Source organism: Microcaecilia unicolor, chromosome 7, assembly GCF_901765095.1.
Source record: "Microcaecilia unicolor chromosome 7, aMicUni1.1, whole genome shotgun sequence".
Classification (NCBI taxonomy): Eukaryota; Metazoa; Chordata; class Amphibia; order Gymnophiona; family Siphonopidae; genus Microcaecilia; species Microcaecilia unicolor.
Window position 1 is genome coordinate 242,982,719 of NC_044037.1, and position 12,803 is coordinate 242,995,521.

The 12,803-nt window shown below is 42.1% G+C and overlaps 1 protein-coding gene across 1 annotated transcript in view; it reads right to left on the reverse strand.

Moving 5' to 3' along the window:
- Nucleotides 1–1,809, reverse strand: part of MARCHF7 (membrane associated ring-CH-type finger 7) — a 125,958-nt gene extending 124,149 nt beyond the window's left edge. Inside the window, exon 1 of the mRNA XM_030208827.1 lies at nucleotides 1,628–1,809. The gene's annotated coding sequence lies outside the window, so the exon portion shown is untranslated. The remainder of the gene's footprint in view (nucleotides 1–1,627) is intronic.
- Between the last annotated feature and the right edge of the window lie 10,994 nt (nucleotides 1,810–12,803).

Genomic DNA, 12,803 nt, shown 5'->3' on the forward strand with positions numbered 1-12,803 from the left:
TTAAATCCGATTTTGGACATTTTAGGAAAAAACATCCAAACTTTCAGTAGCAAATATGGCCATCTACTTTAGCCCTACTTTTGATAGGGTGTTTTATACAGCTTCACAATATAGCCCTTTTCCTAGCCTGATTGTGTGTCAGATATTTATTACCACATGCGTCCTAATTTTTTAATCTATATTTTTTCCTATGTGCTATATTTGAACATTTATGTTTATTTTGGTCTGAACTATTTTTGCTTGTAAAATTCTTTGCTGCTGCTAATTTACCATAAGTTTGCACTGCAAACCATTCATTAAACTAAAAAAAAAAACTAAATAAAGTGACAAATATCTGATTCCACCAGGAGAGATACCCATCAATAGTACTTATGGCACAAAAACACCCATAAATGCAGATTTTTCGTTGTCTCCCCCCCCCCCCCCCAAAAAAAAAGATAAAATTAACTGGAAAATAAACACCTACATTTATAATGTATAAGAGGCCAAGAACAGAATCCCTACCCATAACTTGTTCACAAATTCAGTAGAGGGACTCACTCCCAGATCAAACACACTGAAGTACAGATAACAGCACATGAAACAAGTTTAGCTGCTGGTAATTGATTAGCTAAAATAACTGGATAATATTCCTCGATTTTTCTTCTCAACTCTTAAGACTTTCCCCAAGTTTAATACATCAACCATGTAACACCAAACAAAACACCCACCCCATAGGTCCTTCACTACTGATGTTATTTCTCTTTTTACAGTCATGTTAGATACAAAACATACAATTCTGACCAACACAATATATTTAACAAAATACAACTGTAAAACTGTGCACCAACGTAGAATTACACTAGTCTTATTAAGGAAGCGAATTGGGCAGCAAATGACCATCACTTAGCCGGCTCTACTTATTTAAAACCACTAAAAAGCTTTTCCTAAACAATATAACATACACAAACAGAAAACAAATCGACAAAACATATTTGAACCCTGAGTAGTGACATTTTAGACCGAGTTACATAATCTGCATTCTTAAATCCCAAATTTCTTCTCACTAGTCACTGAAGCACAAACGAGACATTACAGCCATATTCGTTTACAATCTTCCGCACCAAGCCTCCCCCCCCCCCCCCCCATAAACACAAGATGAGAAAAACATTTTAGTGCATTTAGGCCTAAATATGGAAACTAGATTTTATATTATACCCAAGATTAGCGCCTGGCAGGTTTCCAGGACAGCTGGAGCAGAACAAGGACTTTCCCTGCTGCCTAGTCAAACCCCAGACACAGATAATGGTACTGCAGATTAAGAGAGCAGAAAAAAGGAAATGCTACAAGCTACATACAATTATCAACAGCAAAATCACCGACATACGGGTCCGAGAGCCGAGTCTCTTGCGAAAAAAAAACACACCCAAGATGGACTATACCCCCATCCGCGGCCCAGCAACCTTCCCTACAACACCCAGGAAATGACTCTTTCTTAAGTAGAGGAACACGGTTGAGCAACCAAACCTAGTACGCACGTCGCTCAGCAAAGGCTAACATACTAAGAAAGAAAAGAGGCTAACATACTAAGAAAGAAAAGAAAGAGAGATAAAGTAATACATTAAACACCACCACCACCACCACTCACCTCCTCGAAAACTGCTCCCGCACTCACTCCTCTATCTATAATGGCGTCTAACTTTTATTGCGAAAGCGAGCAGTATCACTCACGTCTCCTCCCGCAAGCTCTCGACGTAAACGTTCCCTTACCCCTCGAGCCTAACAGAACATCGACCGTTTACCCCGGATGGAAGAAGGAGGAGGAAGCGGAGGAGCGAGTCACTTCTTCCGCACCACGTGCTGACATGCGCGTACGTCCAACTGCGTACGCTGGTACGCACGAAGTACAGTACTGCCTTGCAGCAGGATAGGGGACTGTGCTGCGATCAAGGAGGTTTAATAAACAGGAGTGGAAGTAAGCCTATCTAGACCACTGTAAGCAAGGAAGCCAGTTAGGACAGTGTAAGTTTCCCCTTCCCAACGCAGGTGTCATCCCCATTCACTCAAAACAAAGCAAGGAAACCTATCAGCTGCTGCATCCACATTGTCGTTTTGTTTTGTTTTTTTTTGGTCCATCTGTAGCAAGTCTAAAGCTGTTTCAATTAGACAGGCAGTGCCTTAAAAGGTGGAGGACAAAATTGTTTTGTTTTTGTGTTTTTTTTAACTTTTTGGACATCTTTTTAATTTATTTGAAAGCTTCCCATATGTACATATAAATATCATGAAATAATAATTGAATATCACTAAAACAGTTTAAAAATTATTACAGCTGGTAGAAACAGTAATTTTAAACTCTGTATTTTGTGCTCATTTTTCTACACTAAAAACTAAATAATACACTGCATACAATACAATGGCCAAATTTCACTGAGAATATCCTGTTTCCTGAGAGGTTCATCTTAAGTGTTGTTGTAATCTGTCTTGGGAAGCCTGGTGTTATAAAGATTTTGGAATATATTGAAATTAAATGGAAGTAGAATAAAATTCTCCTTTCATTGGGGCACATGGAATCACATCATCTGTTTTGTAGAAGTTTACCTTTTAGATACACAAATGGATTATTCTGTTGTTGAGCATGTTTCAGGGACAAGTGGTTTATAAGTCAAAATAATAAAAATATTTTCTGTCAAACAGATCTCTCATTTGTTGAAACATAACTAAATGGGCTATAAGCCCCCAATGCAGTCCATTGGTTTTCTTATATTTTGTTCTTCTGATGGCTTATACTGTGCCAAAACTGGAAATACAATGAGACAGAATAATAGAATTCAGTAACATCCAAAACTTATTTTTTTATGTTTTAATCATCTTTATTAAAAGCAAAATATGTTGGTTGATAAGCTTCATACAGAACAAGAAAAAAACAGTAAACCATCCAACATGGCACAATACAAACTTTTACAGAGAACATACCCCAATAACCCTTCCCTTCCTGTACTCCCCTTCCTCCCTATAAGCCCACCTGACTGTTTCCACCTGCCAAAATAACACAACAGATATACAGATCAGTAAGACTCAAAGCATTTCATAACAAGCCCTGCCTCCACTGTATGCAAATCTCTCTCATGAATATTCATTGTCAATATCCTGACAAACCTGGCTGCCTTGGGTAGCTAGCTCCAGGACCAGGTTATCCTAACTACCATACGAGGCAATCACGGTCATATAATTAACATTATAATTTTATTTGTATTTGGGTAATAACTGAGAAAATGCTATTAAAATTATATTACAAAGCATGAAGTTGACTTGGTTAACTTCTGCTGTATATCAACCAGTAGCAAATAATAGTAATAAACAATATTAAGTGCATTTTTATAATATACCACAGCATTCTTCAAAACAGAAGGAGCAAGTTCCCACAAACCATCTTTCTATTTTGATCTAGGCACAGGACAAAAAAAAGCTTTGAAATGCTCCCTGGTTTCAACCTAATACATGTTAAATGTGGGATATGAATGTCATAAATAAATAAATAGAAACTCTGACTGTTGAGCACCTGATTCTCATAACATGATGTCTGTTTTAGTGGTCTATTACCAGGAGACAAAAATCTCTGCAAGACTGTAACACTAGGGTGTCTCTGTAATCAGCCTCTCCAACTGACCACTGATTAAGATTTATAACAAATTACTACTCTACCTATGAAAAGTTATTTTGTTGTTATACTTCCTCTGTGTACACCTGTATGCTGCACAACCTGGCATGTTTGAAAATATAAGTGAGATTAAATAAAAATGCTACCAACAATAAAGAACAACAAAGTAGATGCAGCAGCTCCTAGGTTTGCTTGCTTTGTTTTGAGTGAACAGGGATGACAGCTACGTTGGGAAGGGGAAAATTAGACTGCCCTAATTGGCTTCAGCGTTCTGACATCAATTCATTTCCTGTCTATTAAATCTCCTTGGCTGCGATCGAGGAGGTTTGATTGAGAACAGGAGGCGGTATGACGTAAAAAAAGTTGAAGCCACTTAGGTTAGTCTGTTTCCCCTTTCCCGTGCAGCCATTGTTCTGCGTACAATCAAAGCAAAGCAAACAAACCTATGAGCTGTTGCATCCATGTTGTCGTTCTTTATTGTTGGTAGCATTTTTATTTAATCTCATATATTTTCAAACATGCCAGCTTGTGCAGCATACGGATGTACACAGAGGAACTATAATAACAATAACTTTGCATAGGTAGAGTAGTCATATGTTATAAATTGTAATCAGTGTGTCATTTGGAGGGGATACCCTAGCATGTCATGCATAGATTTATTTTCTCCTGATAAAGGACCAGTAAAAGATATGAGCAGGAGCTCAACATTCAGAGTCTTGAACAATACCTACAACCAATTTTGCAGTTGCTGTGTGTATGTCGAAGACAAACTTACATCTTAGACCCTGATGAAGCCATGTTTGTTGGTGAAATGGGTCCTGTTGGCTTTGAGGGGCATAATTGAACGCGAACGCCTATCTCCATGGGCGTCTATGTCCGAAAACGGGTACGTGAAGAGGAGGGACAGACCGTATTTTCAAAAAAAATGGACGTCTTTTTTTTGTTTCGAAAATACGATTTGTACGGACCAAATGCCATGGATTTGTTTGTTTCTGAGCTGGGCGGTTTTTTTTTTTAGCGATAATGGAAACTAAAACCGGCCAGCTCACAAACGTCCTAATCCGAGCCATTTGGTCATGGGAGGGGCCAGGATTCGTAGTACACTGGCCCCCCTGACATGCCAGGATACCAACTAGGCACCCTAGAGGTCAGTGCGGTGGACTTCAGAAACAGCTCCCACATGCATAGCTCCCTTACCACGGGTGCTGAGCCCCCAACCCCTCCCCCAAAACCCACTACCCACAAATGTACAACACTACCATAGCTCTTAGGGGTGAAGGGGGCACCTACATGTGGGTACAGTGGGTTTTGGAGGCCTCCCATTTACCAGCACAAGTGTTACAGGTAGAGGGGATGGGCTTGGGTCCACCTGCCTGAAGTGCACTGCGGTACCCACTAAAAGTGTTCCAGGGAACTGCATACACGCAGGCCTCTAGGACTTGTTGCTGCTGTAGAACCTTGGCACACCAGTTGACACCTGAAGACTAATGTCTCCGAAAATGTCCTTTATTGAAATAAGCACATTTACTCACAGTTAACTGCAGGTCAGAGGTTGTGCCCCACTGGCAAAGAGTCTCCCTGGTACTGAGATTAGCAGTAGGTCAGAGCTGGCAGAATGCTGTACAATGCCCACTTTCAGTAACGTAGGTAACACATGAAAGGGAGCTAAAAATGGCCACTACCTCATGGACTACCGGCAACAAAACAGGGCACACTCTGACCCAGTAAGCAGAGGGAAAAGCACTATGGGAGTAGAGCCTACCAACTACCAACATTGTGAGCATTTAACACAAGCTAGTGGAATCACGGAGCCCAATACCCTACACCCACCACAATGCATTGCTGATGTGACTCTGCAGTGCGCATAACAGAAAAGGTGTCACACTCACCCGAGAGCCACATCAGAACCAGGGAAAGGCTGTCAGAGGATAGAACACATTCTGCTGTCATGGAGGTGGGTACGGCATTTGAGGCTGGCATACAGGCTGGGAAAAAAAGTTTGTAAAGTGGGGTTTTTTTTGGTGGGAGGGGGTTAGTGACCACTGGGGGAGTCAGGGGAGGTGATCCCCGATTCCCTCCGGTGGTCATCTGGTCAGTTGGGGCACTTTTTTGGGACTTGGACCTGAAAAAAGGGTCCAAATAAAGTGAACCAAATTCTCGTCAAAAACGCCCTTCTTGTTTCGATTATCAGCTAAAGACGCCCATCTCTCCTCAGCCGATAACCACGCCCCAGTCCCGCCTTCACCATGCCTCCGACACGCCTCCATCCACTTTGTTCATTCCTGCGACGGAGTGCAGTTGAAGACGACCAAAATTGGCTTTCGATTATACCAATTTGTTCGCCCATGGGAGAAAGACACCCATCTCCCGATTTGGGTCGAAATATGGGCGTCTTTCTCTTTCGAAAATAAGCTGGTTTGCATACAGCAGACATTTTCTGTTGATGCTGTTAAATTCATTTACATCACAGGCGCTTTAAAAACTGATTTTGGTAATTTAGAAGAAAAAGTTGCAAAACCTATTGTCATTTTTCATCTGCAAAAGTGTGTGGAAGAATATGCAATAAATTTGGACACTTCCTTTGCATTTGATTGGGAGATCTTTTTTGCTTACTGAGATTTGTGGTGTTCTCCTGTTTTTCCTGTTCTCTTTGGTAAAATTTTACGATTCTGCTTTGAGTCAGTCAGAAGAAGACAGAAAACAAAAAAACAGGAATATGTTAGCTCTGGGAAATCTGCATCATAAATGTTTTTGTATTATGTTCACTACAAAAGGGCAATCATTTCTGTTTTTATTTTTCCAGTATTGCAGTACATGTTGAATTTGACATCTTGAGATTCCCAGTTCAAGTTTTGTCTGTATATTTCTATTTCTAGTTTGTTCTGTATTTGGTGAGGATCTGTCTGTGTTTTGCACGTGACTAAGGTGTGGTATTCTGTTTGCATATTGTTTCTGTGTAGAGATCTTTAGCTATCCCACTTGTTCTGTTTTATCTGTAGTAGGTGTACTGGTATTTTAGAACCCAGTGCAATATTTGTAGTGCTGCCTATTCATAGGTATGGTCTTCGATGTGTAAATCATAGGATTAATGCTGCTGTTGTATGACATGTTTGCTACATGTCTGTTGAGTTAAGATTTTTTTTCAGGTTTTGTATTATTTCACAATGCATCTGATAGTTGACAGATTATTCATGTTGCTAATGCTCTTTTTAGGAAGGCATTAAAGACTTTCCTATTTCACAAGCTTTTGTTATCCAGGTCTTAAGTTTCAAGGTGTTGTTATGATTATATATAGGAATATGTAGATGTATGAATTTTAGTTAGAAAATCTTGTTATATTTCCTTGGTTTTGTTCAAGACTTCTTATGTGTAATCCGCACAGAACCTGAATAAGGAGGTTGTGGAGTATTAGATAAGAAACTAATACGAACTTCTATACTTTGACTGCCATTTATGGACCAGAGGAAAACATATATTTGTGGGGCCCCTTACCATGGAACTCATTTACTTCTTTTCTTACCCCCTTGAGTCATGTTCGCTTTTAACCCCCCCCCCCCCCCCCCCACCCTTCATTCATGGTCTTCCCACATTTCACCTCTCTAAAAGTAGCAAGGAAAAGTGCAGAGTCTAGCTGTGGGTATGGCAGCAGTAATAGTAGAAGCCCTGAGAGCCTATCACTCCAAACAAATTACTTTGGTTGCTAATCGCCTACCGGTGCTACAAAAATGTTCTCTATCATTTCCACTTTGACTTCTGGTAAACCATAAGTTATCCCTGACACATTGGATGCCAAAATCTCTCATCTGCATAGTCTAGTGGTCTTTGCTAATTTTAATGTCAGGGCCACTTTGGATCCAAATGAGCTGAAGGAGAACCACTAAGAGGCATATTTTCAAAGCACTTTGGGAGGCTAAGTTCCATAGGTTTCTATGGAACTTTGGGAGGCTAAGTGCTTTGAAAATGAGCCTCCATATATCCTCCCATGCAGGGCCACAACACTCCTAACCAGCCCACCTTCAGGCTTTTTATTGGGTGTATCCTCAAGGAGGTGGGCAATTCCAAATACATTCTCTTTGCCTACTGAGAAATGCCTTGTCTTTCAAGCATGTGACTCTTCCTCCTATCCACTTCCTCCTTTCTGTCGTGAGCTTGGGTGGAGAAGCAGAACGTAGCATAAAAAACAGAATGAGGCTGAGTCCTGCTGCCCCAGAGTTCTCCTGGGGCCGTCATTGGCCCCCAGGCCTTGCACTGAAGATCACTGGCGTAGTCAGTTCACATTTTCCCTCTGTTCAGGTCCCATGCAAACAATTACCTCCACTCTGTTGCCTGTGATTTGACAGCATGACCTATATCCATTACATCTTCAACCCTTTTAATACTATTAATCCCTTGCTCTTTCAAAGCATTTGTCATCTTCTAATCTTAGAATGTGTCTGTTTGACCCATTCCCATCTCCTTGGATCTGTATCCTTTCAATGATCTTGACAATCTTAAATTTCAGTCTTCTAAATGGGAAGGTTCCCTATGTATGGAAACATTACATTTTCTGCCCTATCCCAATGAAACCTAATCTAGATAGTTCTGTGCATGTGAACCACAGACAAATTTCAAACCTCTCTTTTGCCTGCAAAATTCTGGAGGAGGCAGTGTGTTTTTCAGCTCTTGCAACACATGAGCACTCAAAAATCCTTCATTCTCAGCAATCTGAGTTCTGTGCAGGACACGATATCAAAATACTTACACGGTTTTACTTAGCAAACTCCATGACATCTTTGACAGAGGAAGGATAGCTTTGCTGATCTCACTCAACCTGACATCAGCATTTGACCTTGTGGATCAATTTCTTCTTTTTCCATGTCTCTCTGACTTTGGCCTTGTAGTAGTTTGGATCTTTTCTATGTGATTGATTTTCTCTGTAAAACTCACTTTTTGAACTTTAGCCCCTAAACCTTTAGCTTGTGGTGTTTTTCAAAACTCTTTTTTCTTAAAGTGTAGCAACATAAAATTATATTTGCCTTCTTTTGTGTTTTTGAAACAGTATAGACAGAGTAGAGTTAGTATTATGATAGTTTTCAAATGAATTTGGCCAGATAACTGGTAAGATTCTCCAGAAAGAAAACTTCCTTCAATTACTGTGTACATTAGTACCACCAGGAGACTTCTCCATTCCAGTTCCAATTTTCATAGGGACATTCTATGTATATGTGACTATCCCCACCAGAAACATGTACACATATGCACATAACACACATGTATACTTACTGTCATTCTTCAGATCTACATTCACACACATCCATTCACATTCATGCTTCAGATATATCCATGTACGCTGTCATATTTCAGACATACATACTGTACATGCACATACGTGGAGGGGTATTTTCAATATGACTTCTAAATCCAACTAAAATTAAAGTGGGGAATATAGCCGTTTTCAAAACTGAAAAAAGTCTTCTTTTTTTTTAATGGCTATTTGCTAGATTTTTTTTGTGCTCTGTGCATTTATCTTTTTGGTCCATTTTCAAAAATAAAAATGTCCAAGTGAAAAACGCACAAACTCAAACCACTGGGATGTAGGAAGAGCCAGCATTCTTAGTAGACTGGCTACACAAACATCCCAGGAGAGCAATGAGGCATCCTAGGAAACACTACAGTGGACTTTAAATAAATGCTCCCAGGTACACATCTCACTTTTGTGCCCTTATCTTGTCTGCTGAGCCCCCCAAAGCCCACTACCCCCAACTACATTCTGCTTCTCCACCCATGCTCATGACAGAAAGGGGGAAGTGGATAGGAGGAAGAGTCACATGCTTGAAGGACAAGGCAAAAAGAATGTATTTGGAAAGTGGCCCTGACTTAAAAATTAACGAAGACCACTGGATTATGCAGATGAGAGATTTTGGCATCCAATGTGTCAGGGATAACTTGTGGTGGACTAGTTTAATATATGATAAATTTATAATTTTATACAACTGACTCCACAACCCCCTGCTACTTTCTGCTGATCATGTGCTCATTCAGTCAGTACTCCCGGGGAAATTCCGCACAAGTATGCAATGCAGAATTTGTACAGAATTTTCCACCTGTGCAGCTGTCCTTTCTTTCCCTTCCCCCTGCCTGCACTGTGCACAACAAGCCACATGCTCCTCACTACCATCCTAGACACAAATGCTTATTTGAACCGCACAAGCTTCTGTACAGCCCCATAGTTCAAATGAGTAGTTGGGCTAAGGATGGTAGAGGAGGAGGCTGTAGCCTGATATGCACCATCCCCAAGGTTCTGCATAGGTTACCCAAATCTGCACGTAAACTAATTAGTTAATTAAGCAATAATTATTGATAACAAGCACTTAATTAGCAGTAATTAGGAGTTACACGTGGATCTGCCCTGCACCCTATTCTATAACATGCTTGCATAAATTTCAAAGGGGGCATGGGCCGGTCAGAGGCATTCCCAGAAATTAGGCCCGATGTTATGGAATACCTGTATTTGCACATCTAACTGCCATCAATTGGGTGCAAGCATTTACACCAGCTTTTGGCAGGTGTAAGCGCTCACAACCAAAGTTAGGCATGCAGAGCATCCTTTACAGAGTGCTATCAGCGCGGATCATAACACCTAATTTTGGGCTCCTTTTACTAAGCAGGGGTAAGCCCAACATGGACTTACCGCTCGCTGTACAGGAAGTACCGCCGGGCAACCACAGCAGCCTGGCGATACTTCCCAACCCTAGTGTGCCGTCATTTCCGGCACTACTATTTAATTTGGTAGCACCGGAGTGTACCCGGCAGTAATCGGGCTGTGCCGCGTGCTGCCCGGTTACCGCTGGGTTAATGCAGAAGCCCTTATCACCACCTCAATGGGTGGCGGTAAGGGCTCCCCCCTGAAATGGCCGTGTGGCAAGTGCTTTACTTGCCGCAGGATCATTTCCTGCAGGAAGGCGAGACTTCCCTTTTATCAGCTGCAGTAAAAGGGGGCCTCGGCGCACGTGTAAAACATGCGCCGATGCCAGCACTGGCCCCCTTTTGCTGCAGCTTGGTAAAAATGGCCCTTTGGGTGCCATTTACTGAATCTGTCCCTATGTGTCTCCTACTCCTCTTGCTGCACAATTGGAGCAGGGAGGGAAGGCTGGGGTAAGTTCCATGGGGGTGCCACAGACAGGATGTCTGGAGCAGGCTGGGGGGGGAGAGAATGCTTAGGGGTGTACCATGTTGGTGGGAGGCATAACAAACTTAGGGGTCTGGGGAATTAGCATTGAGTGTGGGTGGGGGAAGAGATTTGGGGGGCATGCCATAAGGGTTGGTGTGGGGGTGTAGCAAGCTTGATGGTATGTCATGGGAGCATGGGCACAGCAAGGCTGAAAATGTGCCATATGGGTGTGGGGAGCCAATTTGAGGGTGTATGTTTTTGGGGGGTAACAGAAGGAAAGTGAGGTGGGGTATGTGTTGGGAAGAAAGGAGGAGAGGTGAGGGTCATCCGGCAGCTTCCATTGGATGGAGATGCTCTCCAGTAACTCAGAGAGTTCTTTTTTTTTTTTCTTGATCCCTCTGAACATGTGTGGTAGGGATCCCTGTAGGGCAAGGTCAGGCAACCCCACGGTCTACTTTTTCTGCTGTTCCTAATGGTTGGATTACTGAGCTCTGCACCAAACAAACCCTTTTGTACTCATCAAAAAGCTTCTTAACATTTGAAAACTTGCTGAAGGTGCATAACATGCCTGGCTTTAAGAAATGCCCATGGTATGGCAAGGAAAGTGAAGTGGGGTATATACCTGGGAAGAAAGAAGGAGAGGTAGGGGTTTGTATGTGCAGGGCATGGAGAGAGAAGACAGGCTGGGAGTATACTCCAGGGGAAGAATGGAGGAGTGGTGGGGGTATGTGTTTGAGGGGAAGAAAGGATGAGGGGAAAGTGTATGTGTGTGACTGGGGGAGACCTTGGGGACAGAGAGAATTAGGGAGTCTCTCAGAGAGTTAGAAGGATACAGAAGGGGAGTAAAGAAGGCTGGGGGTGAGGGGAAAGATCTGCAGTTGGAGTGAGAAAGAGCTGGAGAAAGTGGAGCCTGAAGAGGGAAACCGTGGGATAGGAGATTTCAGGCCTGGTGGCGGGAGTCAGACTTTATGATGGGAGAGACTGCACAAAAATATTACAAATGAAGTAAGCATAATTTTAAAATATTGTGTGTAGCATTTTGAAATATTTTGTGCTGAATTGTATTTTTTAATGCAGAATTCCCCAAGGAGTAAGTCAGTGTCTCTCCCCCCACCCCCAGCCAGCTATGCCTACCATCTTGTAAAGTTCTTGTATTTGCTGTCATCTCTTTTTTTTTTTCACTGATATAAAGACAATAATTTGCTGGCAAATCAAGCCAATCCTAAAACAAACACTTTATATAGGCAGAAACACTGCACGAGGAGAAAAACATCTCAGTGCCACATAACAATTTGCATGTGATTCCTCAGTGCTAGAGCTCAGGTGAATCAATCATAGATCCAAAAAAAAAAAAACCTCCTTGCTTTTTCTATTTTACCAGTCTTTTACTCCACATAAGTGGAGGAATGGCCTAATGGCAGCAGGCTTTGATCCTGGCAACCTGGGTTCAATTCCCACTGCAGCTCCCTGTGATCTTGGGCAAATCACTTAACCTTCCATTGCCTCAGTTTAGTAAAAGACCCCCTTAGATTGTGAGCCTTCTAGGGACAAAGTACCTGCATATCTCTATATATAAAAGGCACCACCAACATTCTAAATGAAGCCTCCAGCCGGAAGTGTGAAGGGGGAGAGATATCCGGTTTCCCCATGAGTGTCTGCCCCGCCCTCGCTCTCTCTGTAACACAAACAGTGAAGGAAAACACAGCAAAGCACGAAATCAAATCGCTCTCTCTGTAACAGTGAAGGACTCAGAGGGGGGAGAGGAGAGAGGGCAGAAGCCCTCACTATCTCTGTAACACAAACACAGCACAGCAGGAAACTTAACACTGAAGGACTCGTCTCTGAGGGGGGAGGGGACAGAGAGCAGAGGGGAAGGGAGAGAGGGCAGAGGGCAGGGACACACACACTCCCACTCCCACATGCACACAGAAGAAAACCTTGCTAGCCCCCGTTTCATTTGCATCAGAAACGGGGCTTTTTTACTAGTAATATATACAGCACTAAATAAATAATAGT